The sequence below is a fragment of the Coturnix japonica genome, chromosome 4, assembly GCF_001577835.2.
Source record: "Coturnix japonica isolate 7356 chromosome 4, Coturnix japonica 2.1, whole genome shotgun sequence".
Classification (NCBI taxonomy): Eukaryota; Metazoa; Chordata; class Aves; order Galliformes; family Phasianidae; genus Coturnix; species Coturnix japonica.
In genome coordinates, this window is record NC_029519.1 from 21277062 (window position 1) to 21291979 (window position 14918).

The 14918-nt window shown below is 36.8% G+C and overlaps 1 long non-coding RNA gene across 1 annotated transcript; it reads right to left on the bottom strand.

Moving 5' to 3' along the window:
* Nucleotides 1-491: 491 nt before the first annotated feature.
* LOC107312996 lies at nt 492-14511 on the bottom strand. Its single transcript, XR_001554731.2, has 3 exons — nt 14443-14511; nt 4991-5033; nt 492-703 (listed from the first exon to the last, which is right to left on the bottom strand). It is a non-coding gene; the product is annotated as an uncharacterized LOC107312996 (long non-coding RNA).
* Nucleotides 14512-14918: the final 407 nt, after the last annotated feature.

A 14918-nucleotide genomic window follows, 5' to 3' on the forward strand; every position in this document is an offset into this window, starting at 1 on the left:
TAGAGAATATTATGATTTAATAATTTACTTTTCTCTTGGCTTAAATATTTGAGTATTTATCACTCTTATTCCTTTTATTCTTAAGCTTGCATTTCGCTCATACTGTAAAAGGCCCTTCTGTTTTTCATATTTCCTTTAAATTCAAAGATAGTCCATATTTCTTAAAATTCTAGTTCCCTATTTATCTTTCTGTCAACCATTGTGTCTCTTGGGACCACTAGGAAATTGATTCTTTGAGTTCTCCATACAGCTGAGGAATGAACTTCTCTGCTGGGGCTGTGCAGGTCATAATGTGACCTTTACTGTTTATCACCTAATATCCTTCCTCAGCTGAAAGACTTCAGCTTTATTTTTTACATCTAGATCAAAGCAAATATATCACATCTCTGAAATTTAGTCTAGCCTTTAAATGCTAAAAGAAAAAAAATAAATAAATAAAAAAAATAAAGGCAAGACATTTGCAGGGACCAATTAAAAATACATAAGTAGACTCAAAATAAAATACATTCTTTACCTATCTATTCTCCTAAAATTCTTTGAGTGAGCGTACTGAATTTGTCTTGGGGCAACAGGGTCCTAGAAGTTGTTCTTACACATCCGCTTCCCTTCTAATGTCATCTCCATCTTCTTCTTTGAGCTCTAATGTGTGCAGGGCAGAAATCCTCAACTCTGCTGGCCTGAGGAGCTGTTACTGCTCTGAAGACTGATAGAGAGAAAGTCTATCACAATTCAAATTTACACATGAGGAGCCAAATCAATTGCAAGACTCAAGTTCTTTAGACCTGCACAAAAAACAGCAATATTGGCTCACATTCATTTAGGATCTCTAAAAAACTGATGATTTTCTCCCTACGCAGGAGAGGAGCAAAAATACCTTAGTAATCTTGCTAGATGTCCTGTTTGGAGGCTGGGAGAGAAAGGTAACAAAACAAATTAATAAATAGTATAAAGCAGCACTTGAGCTGTTCAGGAATGCTTCTTGCTCTGAAAGAACTCAAGAACTGAAGCGCAAGGGTCAATCTGCTCTACCTGCTGATCAGAAACTTTCAAGGCAATTGAGTACTAAATAGACTTCACTGCTTGTGGACTCTTGTAACCAGTATGGTGAAGTGTTGACCCAATTCACTGCAGAAACTCCACAGAGGCATTCCACCCTCTGGAATATTACTATTCCAGATATATATATGTTATTAATAAATATTACTTCTCTTAAGCACTAGGGGCTCAACATATCTGTTTATGCCGAGCTTTAATTTAGAAACTAAATAAATAAATAAATTCATGATTGTTCTTTGTTTGCAGGAAAGTTGCACCAAGGTACAAAACTTATGTGGAATTCAACATGGGATTAATAAATAGCAGGTTATACACCAGCATATTCACAGAACAGGTTTTATAAGCCTATAGAAAACCCACCACTGATCTGCAGTTAGATTCCAAGAAATGCATTTTCCAAATGCTTGCTTTTTGTCACTCTTTTGCTATTAACTATTTACTGCTTCATTACATGGTGCTGATTAAGGAATTTGAGTCTTGCATAAATTAGTTTGAGTTGCAGGATTTTTAATTTAATTTATTTTAATTTGTATTTTTGCATTTTTGTAGTCCTTAAGGTGAGGATGAAGCAGATTTGCGATTAGTTCTTTAGACAAATTAGCACTGTGGGCTGTTCTCACAGGCCATCCATGAAGCTTGAGGAAAACCTTTCTGTGAGTGAAACATTCTAGAATATAAATCAACGTATTCTGTTACCATGAACATCTTAGATGGGATTTGAACCTTTCCGTGCTAGCAATACTGATCCGCTTCTTGTTCTCAGTGGAAGCGATGTGTACTTTGTCATTGAATCAGTGAAGGAGATTTAACTCAAGGTGCTGAATAAGCATCACTGAAAACACGTTTGTAGGCGGTCCTCATGTGACCTCATGTGATCTAATCAGTCTCCTAATATTCATCTCATGTTTCACATAGAGTTGTAGGTTGAAGGGCAAACTTGTAAATTCTGATCTTTTTAATTGGTTGAGGAAATGCAGTATATGCCCAAGATAAGACATTTTCTTTCATCAAATATCTCTTCAGTTAGTAGAAAAAGAATAACCAAGGTGTTTTGTGTTAGCAGAAGGATATGGAAATAGCTGTCCCTCAGTTAGTTAGCCACTTAACTCATAATCCTGTGTGTGATGCTATTAAAAATACCTGAAGTATTGCTTCAGACTTAAGCTTCATGGGCTTCTGAAATAACTAAGGAATGTATTTCTTCCCCAGCAGTGGCAATGACATGCAGAGTTGCAGCTTCCTCTGTCACTTCATTATGTACGCTGACAGCTATGAGGTAATGTCTTGTGATCATCTCTAAAGTTTACCATAGATTTCACTTGGTGGTAGTGAGTTTTGTTTTCAGTTTGGTTTTGTTTTGTTTTCTTAAGTTTTATAATCTGACAGGGATGTATTAGACATAAAGTAGTGAGCATCTCTACTGAAATGAATTGATATACATCAGTTGTGACTTCAGTCTTGCTTTGCCTTTGTATCTCTGTTATTATAAAGTAAAGGATGGCATTCATTTAAAGTTTATTTTTGGCATATTACTTGAACTCACTTATGGAAAGAACACAAAATTGAATTGAAAGTGCTCACAAGTTAGGTACACATCTTTGGAACTGACTTCGTGTAGAGATGGTGGAGTCTCCTTCTCAAGAGATATTCAAGATTTTTTCCTACTCAATCTGTTGTACAGAACCTTATTTAGCAGGGGGTTGGACTAAATGATCTTCAGAGGTCTCTTCCAACACCTGTGATTCTATAACATCTACATTTAACATGCCTCATATTTAAGATTAAAAAAAAAAAAAGTATAAATGAAGAATTTTGTACAGTGCTATCTACTGTTAATGAGTTGAGGTGGTTATTTCTGATTAGCTCATATATGACAAAGAGAAATAGGAAAGATCATCAGCAATCTCATTGTTTTAATTCTACTGATTCTATGAAGGAAACCAGGTTTAATCTCTTTTCATTTCCCAGCTGGCTTTCAACTTTGAGTGAACAAATTACTGAACTGAAATAAACAGACAGCAGAAGAAATTATTGGGGACAAAACCTGTTTTACCACTTCAGTAGGTTCTGCTTTATGGTGATTACTCAGTGACTTTCTTCATCTTAGTGACTCTGTTCCCCTCAAAGCAGTAATAACCACCCTTTCTGAGAAAATACAAAGAGCACTATTTGCCAGTAGTTTTTTATCATCCTCAAAAAATCAGCAAGTGGATGTGATCAGAAACTTCATCAATCTCTGCTCTAAATGCAAGACATGTCTTGTTGATGTTGTTGCCTGTAGCACATACCTATAAAACTGAAACAATCATGCAATCAAAACAACAAAATCCTACTCATCAGGAGTAGGCATGCTTGTCCCTTAGGACGAAAGAAAAGAAACAACAGATGACCACATAAACTGATGCACAAATAAGAGATACTCTGAAACCATAAGGACAAGAGAAATTTGAAAAGTTCATCTTCCTACTGGTTTAATTCTCCTTTCAGAAATATCAATTATATTAATGGATAAATCATGAGTCTTCTACAGCAGAAGTATAAAATATGATATGGGCACTGGTTCTAGAGCTTCCCACAGTTACTGCAGAACACATATGAATACTTTAGTATGAAAAATTAATATTTTAATAAAGGAATAAAACATGTAATCTGCTGAACCTCAAGAAGTCAATCAAGCTGACCCTTTCTTAGATGCACTGATCTCAACAAAACTTATAACAAGAAAAAATGCCCTGCCATCAGGAGTCAAGATAAATTCCTGATCAAAGGCAACAGGAAAGTGACAGATTATGCAGGCTTCTCCTTCCTGAATGGAGAGACTGACAGATACAGATGCTCTAAGGCTGATAGAGAAGATTATCTATCTATCACGTTTTCCACTCTGTGTATCAGCCTTTGCAGTAAGCTTACAAGCAGGCAATATGCTTTCACCTATAATAACCTACAATAGTACTCAAGTATCTCAATTAATGGTAATTAAAACAAACAAATAATAACCAACCAAACAAACAAGCAAACAAAAACTTAAAAAAACAACCAACCTAACCAACAACATAGGTATTGCAAATAAGTAGTTAGTATGACAGTGAAAAAAGGAGAGCCTAGGACTGATGAGATCAGGACTAATCATCTACTAGGCTCTACTCTGCCTATCAAGATAATTCAGATAGTAGGAGATAGGGAACATGGCCCTTCTGAAACTTAAAACACTAATAAAAACTAAATACAGACTCAGATGGAAAACAAGGATTATATGTACAATGGAAATTAGGGCAGAGCAAACTATACCAGAAGGTAGAACACTTTTTTTGAGAAGCAGGTCTTTTCCAAGAAAAGATGTGGAATGGAAGAACTTGTATGCTATGAACTGTGCTTCCCCTGATCTGATTGCCTTCTTGTCTAACTCTGTCTGCATTTCAGCAGAAAGCTTCCAGCTACTGCCAACCTCAAATGCCCTTCATGAATGTCTTTTTTTTCCCTCCAGGAATTCTCACTTGTGCCTTCCCATGGAGGGAGCTTACTGAAAGGCTTAAGCCCAGAAATGGTACTATAAAAAGCTTTGTATTTTTGTTCCTGTGCTCCACTGCCCTGCTTCTCCCCACATCTTTCCACCCCTTGCCAAAGTCAATCTGTGTTGAGCAAGTATACATTTAATAGTTTATTCGTGAATGGCTGAATACTGTAATTCCAAAATAATCTGTTCTTCAACAAGTCCAAAAAGGATCCTGTACTACCAGATCCTGACTTCTGGGACCGAACTCAAGAGACTAACAACAGAGTAAGAAAACAAGTTTCTTAAGGTAAACTTTATAAAAATCTTTCCTTTAAAATATGGTTCTATTCACATAACAATCTTAGGGTGTCACAGAATATCACTGAGGTTTGTTTGTTTTGTTTTGTTTTTTAAAGTACTGCTTGACTCAGGTTCTTTTACCTTCACAAGCAAAGTCCTATTCTCAATATTTGATCTTGATGCCCTGTGAAAAAAGGTAGGTTTTCTCAATTAACAAACAAACAAACAAACAAAACCACAAAAAACAAACAAGTACTTAATCAAGATTTTTAGCTTAACTTAATATACTGGGGTTGAAAAATACATTCATGTATATACTAAACGTTTTTTTTTTTTCAAACCATTTCCTGTTGTATATATTAAGTCATAAAATATAGCCGTAACTTCTGCTCCATTCCAAGATGTTTCCTTCTATTTTAGAGTGAAAATGGGTAAAGAACTTGGGAGAAAAAAAAAAAAAAAAAAAAAAAAAAAAAAAGCAGAACAACATTTACTCAGACAATTTTCTGCTGAAGTAATTTACATCCACATTAATCGTTAAGTACCTTATGGTATTCTCCTGAAGAGCGATGCTGCCATCTATTGGCAATGTAATTATACCTTCGATGTTAGTTGAGTGCTTAGCAAAGCTGATGTTTGATTAAAAACAACATTCCTGCCTCTGTAGATCACTCAGGAAAACAACTATTCCTTCCTTTAGATCACAGCTTTGGTATATTTACATACATTCAGTCCAGCAATAATTTTGTTATACATTTGATCATGTCAAAATACATCTAGCACTGAATACACATTAGAAAAAGAAGTCATTGTGGAATCAATGAATAATCACAACAAGCAGCTAAACAAATATATTCACATGAGGTCATGCATTTAATGAAAGCAAGGTGTCATCATAAGTTAACCCAATGAGTCATTAATGCTTAACAAGAGAATTACTTCTCTAGGGAGCCTCAGACTAATACAACCCTTCTAAAATAACCACTCAGTGTTTGAATGAACATCAGTCATTACTTCAGAATTTTCTGAAATTCAGTTTATTTATGGTTATTACTGCATACATTCTCAGGCAAGAACAAAATCCTTTCACCAGTATCCTTGCTGTTTGTCATGGTTTTATGATCATTGGTATTCCACATCATCACATCATGTAGTGTACTGGGAATTAAAGTGTCAGTGCCCCAATTCCACACAGCAAAGAGAAGAAACTATGTTCGCCAGAAGGCTGTTCACTCTTCTGATATCATTCCTGCACAGGGGGAACACATAAGGTGGTGTTGGGTCATCTGACACTCTGTTGCTTTCCTTCAGCTTTTCTCTTTGCTGCTCTTCTCCTTCACTGCTGCCCGTCCTGACTGTGCAATTACTGTAAGGCCTACAGCTTTCAGATACTCTCTCTTTATATCTGATTTATTGGCATCAATTATAATAATCTTGCATTCCAGTACCACATTTAGTAAATTAGTTTGTTTCTCCTCAGATCGTTGCTGCTGTTTTTTGTTTTTCCCACAAAAAATAAGAAATACAAATTTGGAACATGTTAAGGTTATGTTTTTGTTACAAAACAGTTGGAATTAGCAAAACATATTTATTTAATTTTGTTTCCCCCTTTTTTTTTTCAGTGTTACTATATTTGCCATTTAGTTTGATGCACTTTTTTTCACTGTCAGGTCACAGTATCCTCTCTTGTTTTTTTACCCTTGTGAGATGGCTTGGATTTGTTTCTCCTTTTGATTTACAGGTTTCTTATTTTCTCTTTCTATTTGCTGAGAAATTACCAGGTAAAAGTTTTTCTTTTTAATTTCAAAGCATGGTATTTTATTTCCCTCCCTCACCTACTCAGATTTCCATTTAAATTCTTGTACTTCCTTTGCATAAGAAGTCTAAGAGGTAGCTGAGATTGGTCACCCAACCAGTAACATGAAAATGCCTTCTAGGGCAGCATGATTGTATTCTCTTTCTTTAAGAGTAGTTCTCAATCAAGCTTGTTTTCAAATCTCAAAAGCTAATGATGTCACATTTCTTTTTACTTTTCTTTACAATGTCTGTTTTTTTAAACTCTATAAGAAGTTCTGCATTTGAAATACTCTAAGGTTTTTCTTTTGAATCCTGTTTTTGGATGAAGTATTAACTTGTAAAATTTCTTCTTAACCACAAAGATAACTTGACATGAGCCCAAGAATCGATGAATCAGTTTAATGTATTCATAAGACTGAAGAAGTTTCTTCGGCATTTCAGTTATACTGACAGCTATCTTCAGCCTAGCCTTCTTTCCCTTCTCCTTTTTAGTAAGAGTCCCATTATTCTCTTTCTATGCAGTTACAAGGAGCTGGCATCAGCCTGACTTCATGTACACTCACCCTCTCCATAGAAGAGTATTCCTTGACAGGTGTTACACAGTACAGTCATTTTCTCAGGTAAGCTGTAATATACCATCTTCCTATTTTCACACTTATGAATCCCCACCCTTCCCCCCCAGACCAGATTAAATACTACCACCTACTTGATCAAAATAAGGACTATGGGACTGTTATGCTGCCTATCTGCCTGCACATGGAACAGATAGATACATCTTTCCAGACTTTCCAGACTCTTCCACTGTGTATACAGGTTTAAGAAGACATACGATTACCTTTTATGTCAGTCTGATAAAATATAACCTCTAAGATAATTCTGTAATCTTAGTTTGCAGAAAATTGACAGGCGATGACTTTTGCGTCAGTTTGGGAGAAAAGAAAAAGTGAAGGTATTTCTGAGCCCTGCCATGCCGTTTTTTTTTCACTAGATGTCACTGTTACACTTCTTTAAACGTAGAGGCCATATTTTACCGCTGAGGATCCTCAGGCTCTCTATAAAACGCTGTTGTGCTGGCGGTGCAAACAGGAGAGCAGTTTGCAGCCTGAAAGTATTCCTTCTGGTTGATGTGTGACTAAGCCATGGCACCTGTAAAAAGCATGGAAGATACATCTTTTCTTGACAGTCAATGACAGCCTGAACACTGTGGCTGTGAACATTCTTCAAACATTTTCAACGCAAGATATATAGCAGTGAAGGATAATGTGAAACTGTACAGCAATCCAAACTGGCTAATGACAAGTAGAAACTTTGTCTCTGCCTATTAGAAGAACACGGGTAAACCAAATCAAATTCAAAACCTTATATTGTAAACAAATACAAAAGCAAATGAACACTCATGCCTGGCTTCTTCTTCTTATGTAAAGGCACAAAAAGTTGATAGATGTCAATCCTGACTGAACACTGCTTCTGTTATCTGAGAGATAATATTTCATTCATAAGATATGCAGCAAGAACGAGGTGTCTTAAAATTGAAGATTTGTTGTGAGGACATTTCAAGAACGTAAAGAGACCTGCCTTTGGCTGATGAGCACACTCCTCAGCTGGAGATGTGTACCAGAGTTACAACTGTCACACATTTACTGAGGTTTACCTGTTTCTCCAGTTTAGGTTGCCACCCACATCTGACACTGTCAGAAGCTGTTAATCCCTCTCTACTTCAACTAAAATTATTTGCATCTATTTTGATCAGCTCTCTTTTGTTTTGTTTGTTTTGTTTTTGTTTTGTTTTGTTTTTCCTCCTCCTGTCAGTAGTGTATGTCTTTGTTTTTTTACTTCTTGTTCTTTCCAGACATTTTCTATTTATCTCCTCATATGGCCTCCAACATCTACCACTTGTGAGTATTTAAAACCGGTACAAAGAGTCCCCTGTCTTGTTTTCTTTCCAGCTTCTTGAGTAAGTCATTCATGTAATGTAACAGTTCTGTGGGGTGTGCGCTGAATCGTCTCTCCTCAACATCTCTCAGCTCCTCAATGAATTCCATAATGCCAAGAGACATAAGCTAGAAATAGACAGATCCTGCCATGGAAAGAAGTTGCAGGGTGTATTTTGGAGATATAAGTGGAGCTCTATCAGACAAAATTTACTATCTCAAAGTTTATGGCACAAGCAGCCTATGTAGCAAAGCGTTAGCCTCTCTGCCACCTCTCCAGATATACTTACAGAAAGCAGCATGCCCTGCTTTTACCTAGGGAGAGCCACGTATCTTTGTGTATGTTATGTAAGTGTGTGAGAGAGCAAGAGAGAGGATTTAATGAAAGTAAGATCTTTCAGAGATCAGAAATGGGTGGTCATCCTCCCTCATCCATTTATACTCTACACCGATGGAGAATCAGGGAGAACAAGTAGTTCATATTCCACTTCAGCTCCACTTTATTTTTTAGATTTCTGATATGCTTGAGCTCCCAGATCATTGTCTTTTGTGTATATGCCTTACATAAGGATTTCTTATCATCTCTCCTGCCTGCCTTCATATTTACCTGAAGCCTTTGCATCTGCTGCCTCATTAGCATTCATTCGTGAAGTGTGTTATTAACCATGACTAGATTTTTTTCTTTGAAATTCCTTTTTCCTTCACAATTCAGTAGTTACCATACAGAGAAATTCTGATCTTCCATATCAGCATTAAGTAGATGCCACACTTAACACTTCCAAAAAGGATGTAATGCTACTAAATAATTTCATGATAGCTTAGTAGTTGCTTTTGGAAGAAAAGAAAGCAGTCTGTACACAGACAAAACGGATAATGCAATTGATGTCTATTGTTTGTCTAAATGTCCAGACAGACTTGTTCTGCTAAACAATTTGCTTTGTTTTCCTTATGGCTGGAGAAATCTGGGAAAATATAAAGTCATTATCTGTTTTGCATGTTGTATGATCAAATTTGTACTAATTTGTACAATGCCACCAGACAAAATAGGGTCTTTTTCAGTTAAAAATAAGAATTTATGTTTATGAAAATGTGTGCCAATCAAAATTATAGAAGAAATTACTCTTAATTATGCTAGAATTTATTCAAATTGGAATTACTTTTACAGTTAAGGTTTAATGATATGATTTTTAAAAGCATTTCTCATCTTTTTCTGCAATGTACAGCAGAGTAACTGGAGAGAAACAGATGCTTATCCCACAGGTATTATTCCATCATAGTAATTATTCAGAACAATAATGATTTGCGAAGAATGGAATTCAGCTTCCTTCTTATACAGATCCTAAGCTGTGTGTGTTTGAACTTTTTGGAAAAAGGCTAATCATTCCCTGCAGCAGGTCTTGGGTTCCACCAGCTGAGTGAACAGGCCAAAGCCAGAGGGCAAACTTTCACTTGACTAGGTCACTTATTTCTTCTTCACCGTATGCAGTGGTTACAGAACAAGGAGGATTTTAAAACCGACTAGTAAGTTTCTGAGCTCAGTTGGCATGCATGCGATTTTGATCCCAGCTGCTCTAGCACTATTGAAATCCATAATTAACTGCAGGAATTCCGTAACTCCGACACTCTTCTGGGAGAGAAGCAACCTCTGTAATTGTTGGCTTTATTTTGTATTCAAACATTTCATTTTCTCATCAGTTTTGTTTCTATAGACACTAAACTCAACTTGTGACAGGTGTAAAATTACACAGATTTAAAAGTGTTTTTTTCACCCCAAGTGTCATTCAAATTTACTGTCCTTCTTAAGTAAGTCCTGTGTTGTCCCACCTCCACCAAGGAACTGAAGTTAGCTGCTGCTAGAAGTTGAGAACGGTACTACAGGCTGAATTCTTTCCTTATGCCCAGATACCAGATGGCTTCCTCAACAAGCAGTTGAAGGAGTTCAATAATCATGGTCATAATTAGAACAGATCAAAAATGACTAGGAAAATAAGCAGAACATGCTGTTGAATATCATCAATGAAGAGAAGTAAGTGTGTTAAATGTTGAATTGAAATTATTTCCAGATTTGTGGTACAATGCTGTCTGCTTCATGAAATATAAAGTGTAAAACATAATGTTACTAGAAAGTCTAAATACATTCCTCTATAGAAAGAGGTAGTACTTTCTTCCTGTCCATGTACTTTTGTATACTTTTGAAGTGGTACAGCATTGGTTTTACATGCTTAAAGAAAGTGTTTACATGCTTGAGAAAGTGTTAGGAAATATCATATCAGCTATAAACAGATGCCCCTGGCTTCAGTAAATGCATACAAGCATAGGTATATAAATATGCATGACTGTGTGTGTATTTACTATCTACTTTGATGTAGATTTGAACTTCCTTGAGAAGTATGAGGATTTATTGGCTCTTGAGCTAGATGCCATCTTAGTGGAATCTTAGTTTGGATGTTTCCAGATGTGAGGCTATAACTGTCACTAAGGTTTATTAAAGACTACATCTGTATTGTGTCACAAGTTCTTAAATATTATAGAAAACATGTTATTCATTCATAATATTTATTCATAAATAGTGTCTCTACACATGGGGATAGAAAATAGAAACACAGGGAGTTTTGTGGAACTATGATTAACTAAAGTCATTGCAATGTGGCTCTAAAGGTTCTTGCTCAAAATACCATTCTCATTTCTGTTTATTTCTATTTATTTCTACTTATTTCTTCAGTAGAAAGTGACAACTAAGGGATTCAGTTAAACTCAGGTTTAGTTAAACTTATACATGCAGGTAAGTACCATCTTGGTCACTGTTTTTAACAGGCCATGGCATGGGGCTTATCTACATCAGCAGGTCTTGAGAAACTTCAGATATGCATAACAGAGCAAAAGGCTCCCAAATTTTTTTCACGGCATCACAAAGGAGAACAGAATTTTGCAGCTGGGTAAGTAGATAGAGGCAACCTAAAACTACTTCTTAGTGGGTTGCTGGGCTGTTCTGCCCAGTTCTGTGACTAGCAGGGTGGAGGGACCCATGGACCCCTGCCCTGGAAAGGGGTAAGGTAAAAAGATAGAGATGGGCTTAAGAAAAAAACAGTGACAGTGATCTGAAGAGAAACAAACTATTTTACTAAACAAGATATTGAAATGCAAGATAACACACTATAATACAATATAATTAGAACTGGAGCTAATGAATCGTTTATAATGAGACTGTCTGAAAAGTGAAATCCTTACTCTAATGCTGAGGCAAAATGTGCAGTTGAGTTGAGCAGCAGGGAAGAGAACCTGGTCTTGTGACCTTGTCAGGGGCTTTATCTCCTCTCTGAATGCAAAGTCCTCTGGAGTATGTAATTTTTCTCTTCTGGGACAGGTACCCAGAACTGGAGCATTAACTCTAACTCACAGTGAACTACATGATGTTATGATGTGGAATACTGATAACCAAAAATCATAATACCATGACACCAGTTAACATGTAATTTCAAGGGAGCACTGAGGACATTTGGGGTGTACAGTCTGCGACTAGAAATTCCTAAGGTCTGAGCTGGTGATAAGATAAGCAACTCAGGGTCCAGGCATGCATATGAGGGTGATTTAAAGCCTGCACTGTCCGAGGAAAAGTGACATGCTTGTGAATCTAGAGAGTGACATTGACTCTAGCTGTTTCCACTTAGAGTTCTGTTACTGTTCATGTGAAAAGGGGGAACAAGCCTTGGCTATTTCTGTTTGTTTATGGGAGATCAACTACTATTTATGCAGATGCTGGAAAAACTATTGTGTTAGTCTTTGAGAGTCAGTGTTAGTATCATCTGTGTGTATGTGTTGGTGTCTTGCTGTTGGCCAGACCTGCAGATGGGTATGGCAGCAGCTGCACCTATTGGGCTGATTTGAAAGAAACCTCCAGGGCTTGGGAGTGCACAAAGTTCAGCTGTGAGCTGAGAAGGGAAGATAGTTCATGTCCTGAAATGTGCTTAATTCTGCCACTCCATAACTCTAACTTTAGTGCCACATTAACTACATCCTTGCCAGGAATACCTACTAGAGACTGTCACCTTGTTGAGGATTATAGGAATGTATCTTGAAAGACAGAGATCTCTTCCTGAATGCATAGAGGTTTGGGGTAGCTTAATGAGACTTTGTCATTTCTGTGCATGGCTTTTTTGCCTGGACAGTTCTGATCTATTCTTGAAGAAAGGATTTTTTTGCCTGAGCTATCAGCCAACCTGAAAGTTTGGAAATGAAAGTAGCATAGCAATATAGTTGCTGGTGCTTATTGTTTGAGTGGTTTCCTTGACACTTAATGATATATGCTTTGTTGGTTAGTTCTTTGTTAGCTGTGTAACAGATATTTATTGCCTCTAGAAGGATCAATCTGCATAAAGATAGGATAACAATAAATGTCAGGAAAATCTACAGCTTTTAGTAAGATTTTCTTTGTGATCCAAAACTGTGTTCCATAAAAAGAAAAAAGACAAATGGGAACCAGCTTTCTGTTTTTTTATCCCTTCTTACAGCTTTCCATTATGTTCCAAATTTTTCATACAGGAGTTTGCTACAAAATAATGCCCATGGCAGAAGGCTGAGGGGAAGGAATCAGCGATGAGTTACAGAACACATGCACAGCGTAGGAAAAATGCAAGTGACAAGGTTACTCAGTAGCACTTTTCTGTCTTGTAGCTGCAGTAGGTACCAATGGAGATAGGAGAGAGGGCAACGTAAACAGGAAATTAGTTTTTTCTTTCTGTCCATCTTTCCATCCATCTTTTTTTCTAAATTGAATAACATTTTGTTTCTGTTTCACATACTCCATGTGCTGCCTCAGGTTTCACATTACAAGAAAAAGATGTGAGATTTCTTCATTTAACCAGTGGTGGTTACCTGAATGAAAGTTGCAATATGTGGAAGAGATGAGACCATTTAAGATGAGATGTGTGAATTCGCTATTAATCACCTGTAATGCTGTGATGTTAAGATGCACAGTAATTGGAGAGATAATTCATCATTAAGGAATAACTAAAGACTGTCATTTCTCACAGTTTCATACAGATTCTGTAAGGACAACCAAGCAAGGATGGAAGAAACATTCATGCTTCAAAGCAGATGGAACTTAGGGTGACCAACTCCAGACTGTATTGCTTCAGTCTTAACTGGGAGTATATTCTAAACCTAATATTAGCTATTTTGAAAATAAATAAATAAATGACTGCCACACACAAAAATGCTATGGCACTACCTTTGGTCTGCTCTTTCTTTCTCCAGATGCTTAACAACAATTGTGATAAAGAAACAAATATCTTTGTAGGTTCTTGTAGCTGAAAATTCAGACCCATTCCACACTGATGGTGTCAGTGACTGATTACAAGCTTACAGATGTTAAGAAATACATTTGTTAAAATTGTAAAATTCTAGCAAACCTAGATATTTTGAGTTATGGGAAAGGTAGGACTGTGAAAAATAGTAGTAGTTGTTCTTTGTTTTTCTCCCAGAATACTAAGTGATTTCCATTTATTTTCCTTTACTTCTCCTTGATATATTAGTTTCCTCAAGTACCTTTAGGAAAGAGCACCTTTCATAACATACAACAGTCCCTTCCCAAATATCCCTCTCACCTTCACAAACTACCATTACAGTGTCACTTGGATGGACTCTTACTGACATTTTTTCACCAGTCCTGAGAACTATTTGCCTGGGTTACTTTCCCTTTATTCAGCAGTTTTACCTTTTACAGGTGCAGATACAATGATATGGCTGCCAGCACTACTGGGACATAAATGGAAAGAAAAGGAGTGAATTCATATGCTAGGTAAGTTCTAGATTAGCAAAATGGGTGTGTATACCATATACCAGCCAACACAGGAATTTGTGATTTACCTGGATCCTCTAAAAGTCTGGTGAAGGTAAGGGGTTGGAGCTTGATCAAGGATCAAGGATCACCTTGTGACCCCTTCCAACCCAAGCCATTCTATAATTCTATGGAAGTGTAGCTATGAGACATTGTGAGGCAAATGTATAAATAGGGGTTGGCCTAGATCATCTCCAGAAGTCTCTTCCAGTCTCCTGTGTTTATTTGATCTGTTTGATAAAGGGTAACAATATCTTAATGCTGTCTCACAGGGCATATGGCTTATATGTGCAAAGCCCAGTTGCTTTCCACCTGAATTCTTTCTTCTTCTCTTGTTACTTGCCATGGTTCCAGCCCAATTTGGTCTAGTTCCATGACTTACAGGGTAGAGGGAGGGACTCATGGTCCCATGCCCTAGGAAAAGGGGAAAATGAAGGGAGATGGGCCTAGTCAGGAAAAACAAACAAAGAGCAGCAATGAGATATGGGAGATAACTAATTTACTA